Raw genomic sequence first — 15241 nt, forward strand, 5'->3', positions numbered from 1 at the left:
TTTGTTTTGAGCCGACTTTCGCCGTGGCCTTTGAACGGTGCACACGCCCGGGAAGCAGTTCGATTCCAAATTTCACCCAGTGCCAAACACCCTAACCGGGCGCCTGGCCCAGATGATTTGAATCCCCTCAATGTCCGCAAATCTGATGCGCCTAATAACCATAATAACCAATCATATTACCGTCCGCTACCAAGTATCCAGAATTGACCAATTAGAGCAGAGTTAGGGTAAATTTAGCATCGGGCTTGTGGAGCAATGGATAACGCGTCTGACTACGGATCAGAAGATTCTAGGTTCTACTCCTGGCAAACTTGTGCATTTAGTCTATGTCTGATTGAGATTTGGAAATGAGCTGTGTCTTTTCAATGTGTGCTGAGTGTCTTTGCCTACATGCGCCATTAATGTATACCCCATAAACCCATCAAAAAAAGAAACTTCCCTTTTTCAGGACCTTGTCTTTCAAAGATAATTCGTAAAAATACAAATAACTTCACAGATCTTCATTTTAATGGGATTAAACACTGTTTCCCATGCGTGTTCAATGTTCCAGAAACATTCAACATAACTTTTCCTTGAAATATATGTTTGAATTTTCTAAGTCGTTTTCATTGGGAAGGCCGATAACGCGTTTTCAACAAATAAAACAATCACTTTTGCAGGTGAAAACACTGAATCCTACTCATTACTCGACATACATAATTACTTCACTTTTGTTTTAAGCCGACTTTCGCCGTGGGCTTTGAACGGTGCTCACGCCCGGGAAGCAGTTAGATTCAAAATTTCACCCAGTGCCAAACACCCTAACCGGGCGCCTGGCCCAGATGATTTGAATCCCCTCAATGTCCGCAAATCTGATGCGCCTAATAACCATAATAACCAATCATATTACCGTCCGCTACCAAGTATCCAGAATTGACCAATTAGAGCAGAGTTAGGGTGAATTTAGCATCGGGCTTGTGGAGCAATGGATAACGTGTCTGACTACGGATCAGAAGATTCTAGGTTCTACTCCTGGCAAACTCGTGCATTTAGTCTATGTCTGAGTGAGATTTGGAAATGAGCAGTGTCTTTTCAATTTGTGCTGAGTGTCTTTGCCTACATGCGCCATTAATGTATACCCCATAAACCCATCAAAAAAAGAAACTTCCCTTTTTCAGGACCTTGTCTTTCAAACATAATTCGTAAAAATACAAATAACTTCACAGATCTTCATTTTAATGGGATTAAACACTGTTTCCCATGCGTGTTCAATGTTCCAGAAACATTCAACATAACTTTTCCATGAAATATATGTTTGAATTTTCTAAGTCGTTTTCATTGGGAAGGCCGATAACGCGTTTTCAACAAATAAAACAATCACTTTTGCAGGTGAAAACACTGAATCCTACTCATTACTCGACATACATAATTACGTCACTTTTGTTTTGAGCCGACTTTCGCCGTGGCCTTTGAACGGTGCACACGCCCGGGAAGCAGTTCGATTCCAAATTTCACCCAGTGCCAAACACCCTAACCGGGCGCCTGGCCCAGATGATTTGAATCCCCTCAATGTCCGCAAATCTGATGCGCCTAATAACCATAATAACCAATAATATTACCGTCCGCTACCAAGTATCCAGAATTGACCAATTAGAGCAGAGTTAGGGTGAATTTAGCATCGGGCTTGTGGAGCAATGGATAACGCGTCTGACTACGGATCAGAAGATTCTAGGTTCTACTCCTGGCAAACTCGTGCATTTAGTCTATGTCTGAGCGAGATTTGGAAATGAGCGGTGTCTTTTCAATTTGTGCTGAGTGTCTTTGCCTACATGCGCCATTAATGTATACCCCATAAACCCATCAAAAAAATAATCTTCCCTTTTTCAGGACCTTGTCTTTCAAAGATAATTCGTAAAAATACAAATAACTTCACAGATCTTCATTTTAATGGGATTAAACACTGTTTCCCATGCGTGTTCAATGTTCCAGAAACATTCAACATAACTTTTCCTTGAAATATATGTTTGAATTTTCTAAGTCGTTTTCATTGGGAAGGCCGATAACGCGTTTTCAACAAATAAAACAATCACTTTTGCAGGTGAAAACACTGAATCCTACTCATTACTCGACATACATAATAACGTCACTTTTGTTTTGAGCCGACTTTCGCCGTGGCCTTTGAACGGTGCACACGCCCGGGAAGCAGTTCGATTCCAAATTTCACCCAGTGCCAAACACCCTAACCGGGCGCCTGGCCCAGATGATTTGAATCCCCTCAATGTCCGCAAATCTGATGCGCCTAATAACCATAATAACCAATCATATTACCGTCCGCTACCAAGTATCCAGAATTGACCAATTAGAGCAGAGTTAGGGTGAATTTAGCATCGGGCTTGTGGAGCAATGGATAACGCGTCTGACTACGGATCAGAAGATTATAGGTTCTACTCCTGGCAAACTCGTGCATTTAGTCTATGTCTGAGCGAGATTTGGAAATGAGCGGTGTCTTTTCAATTTGTGCTGAGTGTCTTTGCCTACATGGGCCATTAATGTATACCCCATAAACCCATCAAAAAAAGAAACTTCCCTTTTTCAGGACCTTGTCTTTCAAACATAATTCGTAAAAATACAAATAACTTCACAGATCTTCATTTTAATGGGATTAAACACTGTTTCCCATGCGTGTTCAATGTTCCAGAAACATTCAACATAACTTTTCCATGAAATATATGTTTGAATTTTCTAAGTCGTTTTCATTGGGAAGGCCGATAACGCGTTTTCAACAAATAAAACAATCACTTTTGCAGGTGAAAACACTGAATCCTACTCATTACTCGACATACATAATTACGTCACTTTTGTTTTGAGCCGACTTTCGCCGTGGCCTTTGAACGGTGCACACGCCCGGGAAGCAGTTCGATTCCAAATTTCACCCAGTGCCAAACACCCTAACCGGGCGCCTGGCCCAGATGATTTGAATCCCCTCAATGTCCGCAAATCTGATGCGCCTAATAACCATAATAACCAATAATATTACCGTCCGCTACCAAGTATCCAGAATTGACCAATTAGAGCAGAGTTAGGGTGAATTTAGCATCGGGCTTGTGGAGCAATGGATAACGCGTCTGACTACGGATCAGAAGATTCTAGGTTCTACTCCTGGCAAACTCGTGCATTTAGTCTATGTCTGAGCGAGATTTGGAAATGAGCGGTGTCTTTTCAATTTGTGCTGAGTGTCTTTGCCTACATGCGCCATTAATGTATACCCCATAAACCCATCAAAAAAATAATCTTCCCTTTTTCAGGACCTTGTCTTTCAAAGATAATTCGTAAAAATACAAATAACTTCACAGATCTTCATTTTAATGGGATTAAACACTGTTTCCCATGCGTGTTCAATGTTCCAGAAACATTCAACATAACTTTTCCTTGAAATATATGTTTGAATTTTCTAAGTCGTTTTCATTGGGAAGGCCGATAACGCGTTTTCAACAAATAAAACAATCACTTTTGCAGGTGAAAACACTGAATCCTACTCATTACTCGACATACATAATAACGTCACTTTTGTTTTGAGCCGACTTTCGCCGTGGCCTTTGAACGGTGCACACGCCCGGGAAGCAGTTCGATTCCAAATTTCACCCAGTGCCAAACACCCTAACCGGGCGCCTGGCCCAGATGATTTGAATCCCCTCAATGTCCGCAAATCTGATGCGCCTAATAACCATAATAACCAATCATATTACCGTCCGCTACCAAGTATCCAGAATTGACCAATTAGAGCAGAGTTAGGGTGAATTTAGCATCGGGCTTGTGGAGCAATGGATAACGCGTCTGACTACGGATCAGAAGATTATAGGTTCTACTCCTGGCAAACTCGTGCATTTAGTCTATGTCTGAGCGAGATTTGGAAATGAGCGGTGTCTTTTCAATTTGTGCTGAGTGTCTTTGCCTACATGGGCCATTAATGTATACCCCATAAACCCATCAAAAAAATAATCTTCCCTTTTTCAGGACCTTGTCTTTCAAAGATAATTCGTAAAAATACAAATAACTTCACAGATCTTCATTTTAATGGGATTAAACACTGTTTCCCATGCGTGTTCAATGTTCCAGAAACATTCAACATAACTTTTCCATGAAATATATGTTTGAATTTTCTAAGTCGTTTTCATTGGGAAGGCCGATAACGCGTTTTCAACAAATAAAACAATCACTTTTGCAGGTGAAAACACTGAATCCTACTCATTACTCGACATACATAATTACGTCACTTTTGTTTTGAGCCGACTTTCGCCGTGGCCTTTGAACGGTGCACACGCCCGGGAAGCAGTTCGATTCCAAATTTCACCCAGTGCCAAACACCCTAACCGGGCGCCTGGCCCAGATGATTTGAATCCCCTCAATGTCCGCAAATCTGATGCGCCTAATAACCATAATAACCAATCATATTACCGTCCGCTACCAAGTATCCAGAATTGACCAATTAGAGCAGAGTTAGGGTGAATTTAGCATCGGGCTTGTGGAGCAATGGATAACGCGTCTGACTACGGATCAGAAGATTCTAGGTTCTACTCCTGGCAAACTCGTGCATTTAGTCTATGTCTGAGCGAGATTTGGAAATGAGCGGTGTCTTTTCAATTTGTGCTGAGTGTCTTTGCCTACATGCGCCATTAATGTATACCCCATAAACCCATCAAAAAAATAATCTTCCCTTTTTCAGGACCTTGTCTTTCAAAGATAATTCGTAAAAATACAAATAACTTCACAGATCTTCATTTTAATGGGATTAAACACTGTTTCCCATGCGTGTTCAATGTTCCAGAAACATTCAACATAACTTTTCCATGAAATATATGTTTGAATTTTCTAAGTCGTTTTCATTGGGAAGGCCGATAACGCGTTTTCAACAAATAAAACAATCACTTTCGCAGGTGAAAACACTGAATCCTACTCATTACTCGACATTGGGCTTTGAACGGTGCTCACGCCCGGGAAGAAGTTCGATTCCAAATTTCACCCAGTGCCAAACACCCTAACCGGGAACCTGGCCCAGATGATTTTAATCCCCTCAATGTCCGCAAATCTGATGCGCCTATTACGCTACCAAGTATCAAGAATTGACCAATTAGAGCAGAGTTAGGGTGAATTTAGCATCGGGCTTGTGGCGCAATGGATAACGTGTCTGACTACGGATCAGAAGATTCTAGGTTCGACTCCTGGCAAGCTCGTGCATTTAGTCTATGTCTGAGTGAGATTTGGAAATGAGCGGTGTCTTTTCAATTTGTGCTGAGTGTCTTTGCCTACATGCGCCATTAATGTATACCCCATAAACCCATCAAAAAAAGAAACTTCCCTTTTTCAGGACCTTGTCTTTCAAATATAATTCGTAAAAATACAAATTACTTCACAGATCTTCATTTTAATGGGATTAAACACTGTTTCCCATGCGTGTTCAATGTTCCAGAAACATTCAACATAACTTTTCCATGAAATATATGTTTGAATTTTCTAAGTCGTTTTCATTGGGAAGGCCGATAACGCGTTTTCAACAAATAAAACAATCACTTTTGCAGGTGAAAACACTGAATCCTACTCATTACTCAACATACATAATTACTTCACTTTTGTTTTAAGCCGACTTTCGCCGTGGGCTTTGAACGGTGCTCACGCCCGGCAAGCAGTTCGATTCCAAATTTCACCCAGTGCCAAACACCCTAACCGGGCGCCTGGCCCAGATGATTTGAATCCCCTCAATGTCCGCAAATCTGATGCGCCTAATAACCATAATAACCAATCATATTACCGTCCGCTACCAAGTATCCAGAATTGACCAATTAGAGCAGAGTTAGGGTGAATTTAGCATCGGGCTTGTGGAGCAATGGATAACGCGTCTGACTACGGATCAGAAGATTATAGGTTCTACTCCTGGCAAACTCGTGCATTTAGTCTATGTCTGAGTGAGATTTGGAAATGAGCGGTGTCTTTTCAATTTGTGCTGAGTGTCTTTGCCTACATGCGCCATTAATGTATACCCCATAAACCCATCAAAAAAAGAAACTTCCCTTTTTCAGGACCTTGTCTTTCAAAGATAATTCGTAAAAATACAAATAACTTCACAGATCTTCATTTTAATGGGATTAAACACTGTTTCCCATGCGTGTTCAATGTTCCAGAAACATTCAACATAACTTTTCCTTGAAATATATGTTTGAATTTTCTAAGTCGTTTTCATTGGGAAGGCCGATAACGCGTTTTCAACAAATAAAACAATCACTTTTGCAGGTGAAAACACTGAATCCTACTCATTACTCGCCGTGGCCTTTGAACGGTGCACACGCCCGGGAAGCAGTTCGATTCCAAATTTCACCCAGTGCCAAACACCCTAACCGGGCGCCTGGCCCAGATGATTTGAATCCCCTCAATGTCCGCAAATCTGATGCGCCTAATAACCATAATAACCAATCATATTACCGTCCGCTACCAAGTATCCAGAATTGACCAATTAGAGCAGAGTTAGGGTGAATTTAGCATCGGGCTTGTGGAGCAATGGATAACGCGTCTGACTACGGATCAGAAGATTCTAGGTTCTACTCCTGGCAAACTCGTGCATTTAGTCTATGTCTGAGCGAGATTTGGAAATGAGCGGTGTCTTTTCAATTTGTGCTGAGTGTCTTTGCCTACATGCGCCATTAATGTATACCCCATAAACCCATCAAAAAAAGAAACTTCCCTTTTTCAGGACCTTGTCTTTCAAAGATAATTCGTAAAAATACAAATAACTTCACAGATCTTCATTTTAATGGGATTAAACACTGTTTCCCATGCGTGTTCAATGTTCCAGAAACATTCAACATAACTTTTCCATGAAATATATGTTTGAATTTTCTAAGTCGTTTTCATTGGGAAGGCCGATAACGCGTTTTCAACAAATAAAACAATCACTTTTGCAGGTGAAAACACTGAATCCTACTCATTACTCGACATTGGGCTTTGAACGGTGCTCACGCCCGGGAAGAAGTTCGATTCCAAATTTCACCCAGTGCCAAACACCCTAACCGGGAACCTGGCCCAGATGATTTTAATCCCCTCAATGTCCGCAAATCTGATGCGCCTATTACGCTACCAAGTATCAAGAATTGACCAATTAGAGCAGAGTTAGGGTGAATTTAGCATCGGGCTTGTGGCGCAATGGATAACGTGTCTGACTACGGATCAGAAGATTCTAGGTTCGACTCCTGGCAAGCTCGTGCATTTAGTCTATGTCTGAGTGAGATTTGGAAATGAGCGGTGTCTTTTCAATTTGTGCTGAGTGTCTTTGCCTACATGCGCCATTAATGTATACCCCATAAACCCATCAAAAAAAGAATCTTCCCTTTTTCAGGACCTTGTCTTTCAAATATAATTCGTAAAAATACAAATAACTTCACAGATCTTCATTTTAATGGGATTAAACACTGTTTCCCATGCGTGTTCAATGTTCCAGAAACATTCAACATAACTTTTCCATGAAATATATGTTTGAATTTTCTAAGTCGTTTTCATTGGGAAGGCCGATAACGCGTTTTCAACAAATAAAACAATCACTTTTGCAGGTGAAAACACTGAATCCTACTCATTACTCAACATACATAATTACTTCACTTTTGTTTTAAGCCGACTTTCGCCGTGGGCTTTGAACGGTGCTCACGCCCGGCAAGCAGTTCGATTCCAAATTTCACCCAGTGCCAAACACCCTAACCGGGCGCCTGGCCCAGATGATTTGAATCCCCTCAATGTCCGCAAATCTGATGCGCCTAATAACCATAATAACCAATCATATTACCGTCCGCTACCAAGTATCCAGAATTAACCAATTAGAGCAGAGTTAGGGTGAATTTAGCATCGGGCTTGTGGAGCAATGGATAACGCGTCTGACTACGGATCAGAAGATTCTAGGTTCTACTCCTGGCAAACTCGTGCATTTAGTCTATGTCTGAGCGAGATTTGGAAATGAGCGGTGTCTTTTCAATTTGTGCTGAGTGTCTTTGCCTACATGCGCCATTAATGTATACCCCATAAACCCATCAAAAAAATAATCTTCCCTTTTTCAGGACCTTGTCTTTCAAAGATAATTCGTAAAAATACAAATAACTTCACAGATCTTCATTTTAATGGCACTGTTTCCCATGCGTGTTCAATGTTCCAGAAACATTCAACATAACTTTTCCATGAAATATATGTTTGAATTTTCTAAGTCGTTTTCATTGGGAAGGCCGATAACGCGTTTTCAACAAATAAAACAATCACTTTTGCAGGTGAAAACACTGAATCCTACTCATTACTCGACATTGGGCTTTGAACGGTGCTCACGCCCGGGAAGAAGTTCGATTCCAAATTTCACCCAGTGCCAAACACCCTAACCGGGAACCTGGCCCAGATGATTTTAATCCCCTCAATGTCCGCAAATCTGATGCGCCTATTACGCTACCAAGTATCAAGAATTGACCAATTAGAGCAGAGTTAGGGTGAATTTAGCACCGGGCTTGTGGCGCAATGGATAACGTGTCTGACTACGGATCAGAAGATTCTAGGTTCGACTCCTGGCAAGCTCGTGCATTTAGTCTATGTCTGAGTGAGATTTGGAAATGAGCGGTGTCTTTTCAATTTGTGCTGAGTGTCTTTGCCTACATGCGCCATTAATGTATACCCCATAAACCCATCAAAAAAAGAATCTTCCCTTTTTCAGGACCTTGTCTTTCAAATATAATTCGTAAAAATACAAATAACTTCACAGATCTTCATTTTAATGGGATTAAACACTGTTTCCCATGCGTGTTCAATGTTCCAGAAACATTCAACATAACTTTTCCATGAAATATATGTTTGAATTTTCTAAGTCGTTTTCATTGGGAAGGCCGATAACGCGTTTTCAACAAATAAAACAATCACTTTTGCAGGTGAAAACACTGAATCCTACTCATTACTCAACATACATAATTACTTCACTTTTGTTTTAAGCCGACTTTCGCCGTGGGCTTTGAACGGTGCTCACGCCCGGCAAGCAGTTCGATTCCAAATTTCACCCAGTGCCAAACACCCTAACCGGGCGCCTGGCCCAGATGATTTGAATCCCCTCAATGTCCGCAAATCTGATGCGCCTAATAACCATAATAACCAATCATATTACCGTCCGCTACCAAGTATCCAGAATTGACCAATTAGAGCAGAGTTAGGGTGAATTTAGCATCGGGCTTGTGGAGCAATGGATAACGCGTCTGACTACGGATCAGAAGATTATAGGTTCTACTCCTGGCAAACTCGTGCATTTAGTCTATGTCTGAGTGAGATTTGGAAATGAGCAGTGTCTTTTCAATTTGTGCTGAGTGTCTTTGCCTACATGCGCCATTAATGTATACCCCATAAACCCATCAAAAAAAGAAACTTCCCTTTTTCAGGACCTTGTCTTTCAAAGATAATTCGTAAAAATACAAATAACTTCACAGATCTTCATTTTAATGGGATTAAACACTGTTTCCCATGCGTGTTCAATGTTCCAGAAACATTCAACATAACTTTTCCTTGAAATATATGTTTGAATTTTCTAAGTCGTTTTCATTGGGAAGGCCAATAACGCGTTTTCAACAAATAAAACAATCACTTTTGCAGGTGAAAACACTGAATCCTACTCATTACTCGACATTGGGCTTTGAACGGTGCTCACGCCCGGGAAGCAGTTCGATTCCAAATTTCACCCAGTGCCAAACACCCTAACCGGGCGCCTGGCCCAGATGATTTGAATCCCCTCAATGTCCGCAAATCTGATGCGCCTAATAACCATAATAACCAATCATATTACCGTCCGCTACCAAGTATCCAGAATTGACCAATTAGAGCAGAGTTAGGGTGAATTTAGCATCGGGCTTGTGGCGCAATGGATAACGCGTCTGACTACGGATCAGAAGATTCTAGGTTCGACTCCTGGCAAGCTCGAGCATTTAGTCTATGTCTGAGTGAGATTTGGAAATGAGCGTTGTCTTTTCAATTTGTGCTGAGTGTCTTTGCCTACATGCGCCATTAATGTATACCCCATAAACCCATCAAAAAAAGAAACTTCCCTTTTTCAGGACCTTGTCTTTCAAAGATAATTCGTAAAAATACAAATAACTTCACAGATCTTCATTTTAATGGGATTAAACACTGTTTCCCATGCGTGTTCAATGTTCCAGAAACATTCAACATAACTTTTCCATGAAATATATGTTTGAATTTTCTAAGTCGTTTTCATTGGGAAGGCCGATAACGCGTTTTCAACAAATAAAACAATCACTTTTGCAGGTGAAAACACTGAATCCTACTCATTACTCAACATACATAATTACTTCACTTTTGTTTTAAGCCGACTTTCGCCGTGGGCTTTGAACGGTGCTCAAGCCCGGCAAGCAGTTCGATTCCAAATTTCACCCAGTGCCAAACACCCTAACCGGGCGCCTGGCCCAGATGATTTGAATCCCCTCAATGTCCGCAAATCTGATGCGCCTAATAACCATAATAACCAATCATATTACCGTCCGCTACCAAGTATCCAGAATTGACCAATTAGAGCAGAGTTAGGGTGAATTTAGCATCGGGCTTGTGGAGCAATGGATAACGCGTCTGACTACGGATCAGAAGATTATAGGTTCTACTCCTGGCAAACTCGTGCATTTAGTCTATGTCTGAGTGAGATTTGGAAATGAGCGGTGTCTTTTCAATTTGTGCTGAGTGTCTTTGCCTACATGCGCCATTAATGTATACCCCATAAACCCATCAAAAAAAGAAACTTCCCTTTTTCAGGACCTTGTCTTTCAAAGATAATTCGTAAAAATACAAATAACTTCACAGATCTTCATTTTAATGGGATTAAACACTGTTTCCCATGCGTGTTCAATGTTCCAGAAACATTCAACATAACTTTTCCTTGAAATATATGTTTGAATTTTCTAAGTCGTTTTCATTGGGAAGGCCAATAACGCGTTTTCAACAAATAAAACAATCACTTTTGCAGGTGAAAACACTGAATCCTACTCATTACTCGACATTGGGCTTTGAACGGTGCTCACGCCCGGGAAGCAGTTCGATTCCAAATTTCACCCAGTGCCAAACACCCTAACCGGGCGCCTGGCCCAGATGATTTGAATCCCCTCAATGTCCGCAAATCTGATGCGCCTAATAACCATAATAACCAATCATATTACCGTCCGCTACCAAGTATCCAGAATTGACCAATTAGAGCAGAGTTAGGGTGAATTTAGCATCGGGCTTGTGGCGCAATGGATAACGCGTCTGACTACGGATCAGAAGATTCTAGGTTCGACTCCTGGCAAGCTCGAGCATTTAGTCTATGTCTGAGTGAGATTTGGAAATGAGCGTTGTCTTTTCAATTTGTGCTGAGTGTCTTTGCCTACATGCGCCATTAATGTATACCCCATAAACCCATCAAAAAAAGAAACTTCCCTTTTTCAGGACCTTGTCTTTCAAAGATAATTCGTAAAAATACAAATAACTTCACAGATCTTCATTTTAATGGGATTAAACACTGTTTCCCATGCGTGTTCAATGTTCCAGAAACATTCAACATAACTTTTCCATGAAATATATGTTTGAATTTTCTAAGTCGTTTTCATTGGGAAGGCCGATAACGCGTTTTCAACAAATAAAACAATCACTTTTGCAGGTGAAAACACTGAATCCTACTCATTACTCGACATACATAATTACTTCACTTTTGTTTTAAGCCGACCGATTCCAAATTTCACCCAGTGCCAAACACCCTAACCGGGCGCCTGGCCCAGATGATTTGAATCCCCTCAATGTCCGCAAATCTGATGCGCCTAATAACCATAATAACCAATCATATTATCGTCCGCTACCAAGTATCCAGAATTGACCAATTAGAGCAGAGTTAGGGTGAATTTAGCATCGGGCTTGTGGCGCAATGGATAACGCGTCTGACTACGGATCAGAAGATTCTAGGTTCGACTCCTGGCAAGCTCGTGCATTTAGTCTATGTCTGAGTGAGATTTGGAAATGAGCTGTGTCTTTTCAATTTGTGCTGAGTGTCTTTGCCTACATGCGCCATTAATGTATACCCCATAAACCCATCAAAAAAAGAAACTTCCCTTTTTCAGGACCTTGTCTTTCAAACATAATTCGTAAAAATACAAATAACTTCACAGATCTTCATTTTAATGGGATTAAACACTGTTTCACATGCGTGTTCAATGAACCATAAACAATTAATGAACATGCATATGTGGAACATCATTAAGACACTAACAGCTTACAGATGGTAGGCAATTAAGAAGTTTTGAAAACTTAGGACACTAAAGAGGCCTTTCTACTGACTCTGAAAAACCCCAAAAGAAAGATGCCCAGGGTCCCTGCTCATCTGCGTGAACGTGCCTCAGGCATGTTATGGCCATTAGCATACCACCCTGCATACCACTGCTGGCTTGCTTCTGAAGCTAAGCAGCGTTGGTCCTGATCAATCAATCCCTGGATGGGAGACCAGATGCTGCTGGAAGTGGTGTTGGAAGGCCAGTAGGAGGCACTCTTTCCTCTGGACTAATAAATATCCCAATGCCCCAGGACAGTGATTGGGGACACTACCCGGTGTAGGGTGCTGTCTTTCAGATGGGATGTTAAATTGGTGTCCTGAGGTCATTAAACCTCCCATGGCACTTATTGTAAGAGTTGGGGTGTTAACCCTGGTGTCCTGGCTAAATTCCCAATCTGGCCCTCAAACCACCACAGTCACCTAATAACCCCAAGTTTACTATTGGCTCATTCATCCCCCTCCTCTCCCCTGTAACTATTCCCCAGGTTGTTGCTGTAAATGAGAATGTGTTCTCAGTCAACTTACCTGAATAAATAAATGCTGCAAGGTGGCATGAGGACTGCAGATGCAGCATGAGTACTGCAGATGTGGCATGAGTACTGCAGATATGGCCAGGGCAATAAATTGCAATGTCTGAACTGTGAGACGCCTAAGACGGCTTCAGGACAGACAGCTGATTGTCCTTGCAGACCATGTGTAACAACACCTGCACAAGTTTTGGTAAATCCAAACATCACACCTCTGGTATAGGATGGCAACAATAACTGCCAGGAGTGCACAATCCTTCCATCAGTGCTCAGACTGTCCGCGAGAGGCTGGACTGAGGGCTTGTTTGCCTGTTGTAAGGCAGGTCCTCACCTGGCAACAATGTCTCCTATGGGCACAAACCCACCTTTGCTGGACCAGACAGGACTGTCAAAAAGTGCTCTTCATTGACGAGTTGCGGTTTTGTCTCACCAGGGGTGATGGTCGGATATGCGTTTATTGTCGAAGGAATGAGTGTTACACCGAGGCCTGTACTCTGGAGCGGGATGGAGGTGGAGGGTACGTCCTGGTCTGGGGCGGTGTGTCACAGCATCATCAGACTGAGCTTGTCATTGCAGGCAATCTCAATGCTGTGTGTTACAAGGAAGACATCCTCCCCCCTCATGTGGTACCCTTCCTGCAGGCTCATCCTGACGTGACCCTCCAGCATGACAATGCCACCAGCCATACTGCTCGTTCTGTGTGTGATTTCCTGCAAGACAGGAATGTCAGTGTTCTGCTATGGCCAGCGAAGAACCCGCACCTCAATCTCATTGAGTACGTCTGGGACCTGTTGGATCGGAGGGGGAGGGCTAGGGCCATTCCCCCCAGAAATGTCCGGGAACTTGCAGTTGCCTTGGTGGAAGAGTGGGGTAACATCTCACAGCAAGAACTGGCAAATCTGGTGCAGTCCATGAGGAGGAGATGCACTGCAGTTCTTAATGCAGCTGGTGGCCACACCAGTTACTTTTGGTTTTGACCCCCCTTTGTTCAGGGACACGTTATTCCATTTATTTTTGTCACATGTCTGTGGAACTTGTTCAGTTTATGTCTCAGTTGTTCAATCTTGGTATGTTCATACAAATATTTATAAATGTTAAGTTTGTTACGCTTTATTGGCGAGGAGGGCCCTCACCTCTCGATCATGTTGTCAACAAGGCAGCATAGTGCGTGTTCCAGAAACATTCAACATAACTTTTCCATAAAATATATGTTCGAATTTTCGAAGTCGTTTTCATTGGGAAGGCCGATAACGCCTTTTCAACAAATAAAACAATCACTTTTGCAGGTGAAAACACTGAATCCTACTCATTACTCGACATACATAATTACGTCACTTTTGTTTTGAGCCGACTTCGCAGTGGGCTTTGAACGGTGCTCACACCCGGGAAGCAGTTCAATTCCAAATTTCACCCGGTGCCAAACACCCTAACCGGGCGCCTGGCCCAGATGATTTGAATCCCCTCAATGTCTGCAAATCTGATGCGCCTAATAACCATAATAACCAATCATATTACGGTCCTCTACCAAGTATCCAGAATTGACCAATTACAGCAGGGTTAATGTGACTTAATTATCGGACTTGTGGCGCAATGGATAACTTGTCTGACTACAGATTAGAAGATTTCCGGTTCAACTCCTGGAAAGTTTGCTGATTTTGAGTGAGATTTGAAAATCAGCGACACTTTTTCAACGTGTTCAATATGCAACATCAACAGTTCGGATTAGGCGGAATCAATGTCCAAAACTGTAACATGCTTCTAAAAAACTATCAGCACAAGGTGAGAAGAAAAATAATATCAGCTATAGGTATCTTTCATATTTCAGACACTAGAGGGCGTCAATTGCCTTTGAAATAGTACTTTTTGGAAGTACTGTACTGTAGGCCTCAAACAGACAAAAATGCTTGTACTGTGTGGTTCAGTACACTGCTGATATTGATCAACTCATAGTATACATGATTATTGTGGTATTTTGTATACTGTGCTTGTTCGAAAGATTTATATTTATAGCACATCATCTGAGGGGTGGAATGGATACTGCACATGCAGTGGTGCCTATACAGCCTTAACCTTTAAGATTTATAATGTGCTCTTGCATGAGTGAATTTAAAATGTAACATGACATGGAAATCCTCTCTCATGTAGCATACAGTGTATTTTCCAGAACGGCGGCTCTATGCCAAGACTCCACTATGTCCCACAAGCCTGTCTCTGCCTGTGTATACCCATTAGGATTACTTGCCTTTCACTAACTATCTATTTCATTCTTTATTTATCTTTAATCTTGTTATACAACGAGGGCTGCCATCAGCGTGCCTTATCACAATTAGTGTTCGATAACCTTGCCACCCAGAGAAAGTTGAGCCCCTCTGGTAGT

The 15241-nt window shown here is 41.8% G+C and overlaps 6 non-coding genes across 6 annotated transcripts; all 6 read left to right on the forward strand.

Moving 5' to 3' along the window:
• Positions 1-5137: 5137 nt before the first annotated feature.
• Positions 5138-5210, forward strand: trnar-acg (transfer RNA arginine (anticodon ACG)). The gene has a single exon. It is a non-coding gene; the product is annotated as a tRNA-Arg (tRNA).
• A 1946-nt stretch (positions 5211-7156) lies between these two features.
• trnar-acg (transfer RNA arginine (anticodon ACG)) lies at positions 7157-7229 on the forward strand. Its single transcript has one exon. It is a non-coding gene; the product is annotated as a tRNA-Arg (tRNA).
• Positions 7230-8500: 1271 nt separating this feature from the next.
• On the forward strand, positions 8501-8573 carry trnar-acg (transfer RNA arginine (anticodon ACG)). Its single transcript has one exon. It is a non-coding gene; the product is annotated as a tRNA-Arg (tRNA).
• A 1305-nt stretch (positions 8574-9878) lies between these two features.
• On the forward strand, positions 9879-9951 carry trnar-acg (transfer RNA arginine (anticodon ACG)). The gene has a single exon. It is a non-coding gene; the product is annotated as a tRNA-Arg (tRNA).
• Positions 9952-11256: 1305 nt separating this feature from the next.
• trnar-acg (transfer RNA arginine (anticodon ACG)) lies at positions 11257-11329 on the forward strand. Its single transcript has one exon. It is a non-coding gene; the product is annotated as a tRNA-Arg (tRNA).
• A 592-nt stretch (positions 11330-11921) lies between these two features.
• On the forward strand, positions 11922-11994 carry trnar-acg (transfer RNA arginine (anticodon ACG)). The gene has a single exon. It is a non-coding gene; the product is annotated as a tRNA-Arg (tRNA).
• Positions 11995-15241: the final 3247 nt, after the last annotated feature.

The sequence above is a fragment of the Oncorhynchus clarkii genome, chromosome 26 (genome assembly GCF_045791955.1).
Source record: "Oncorhynchus clarkii lewisi isolate Uvic-CL-2024 chromosome 26, UVic_Ocla_1.0, whole genome shotgun sequence".
Classification (NCBI taxonomy): domain Eukaryota; kingdom Metazoa; phylum Chordata; class Actinopteri; order Salmoniformes; family Salmonidae; genus Oncorhynchus; species Oncorhynchus clarkii.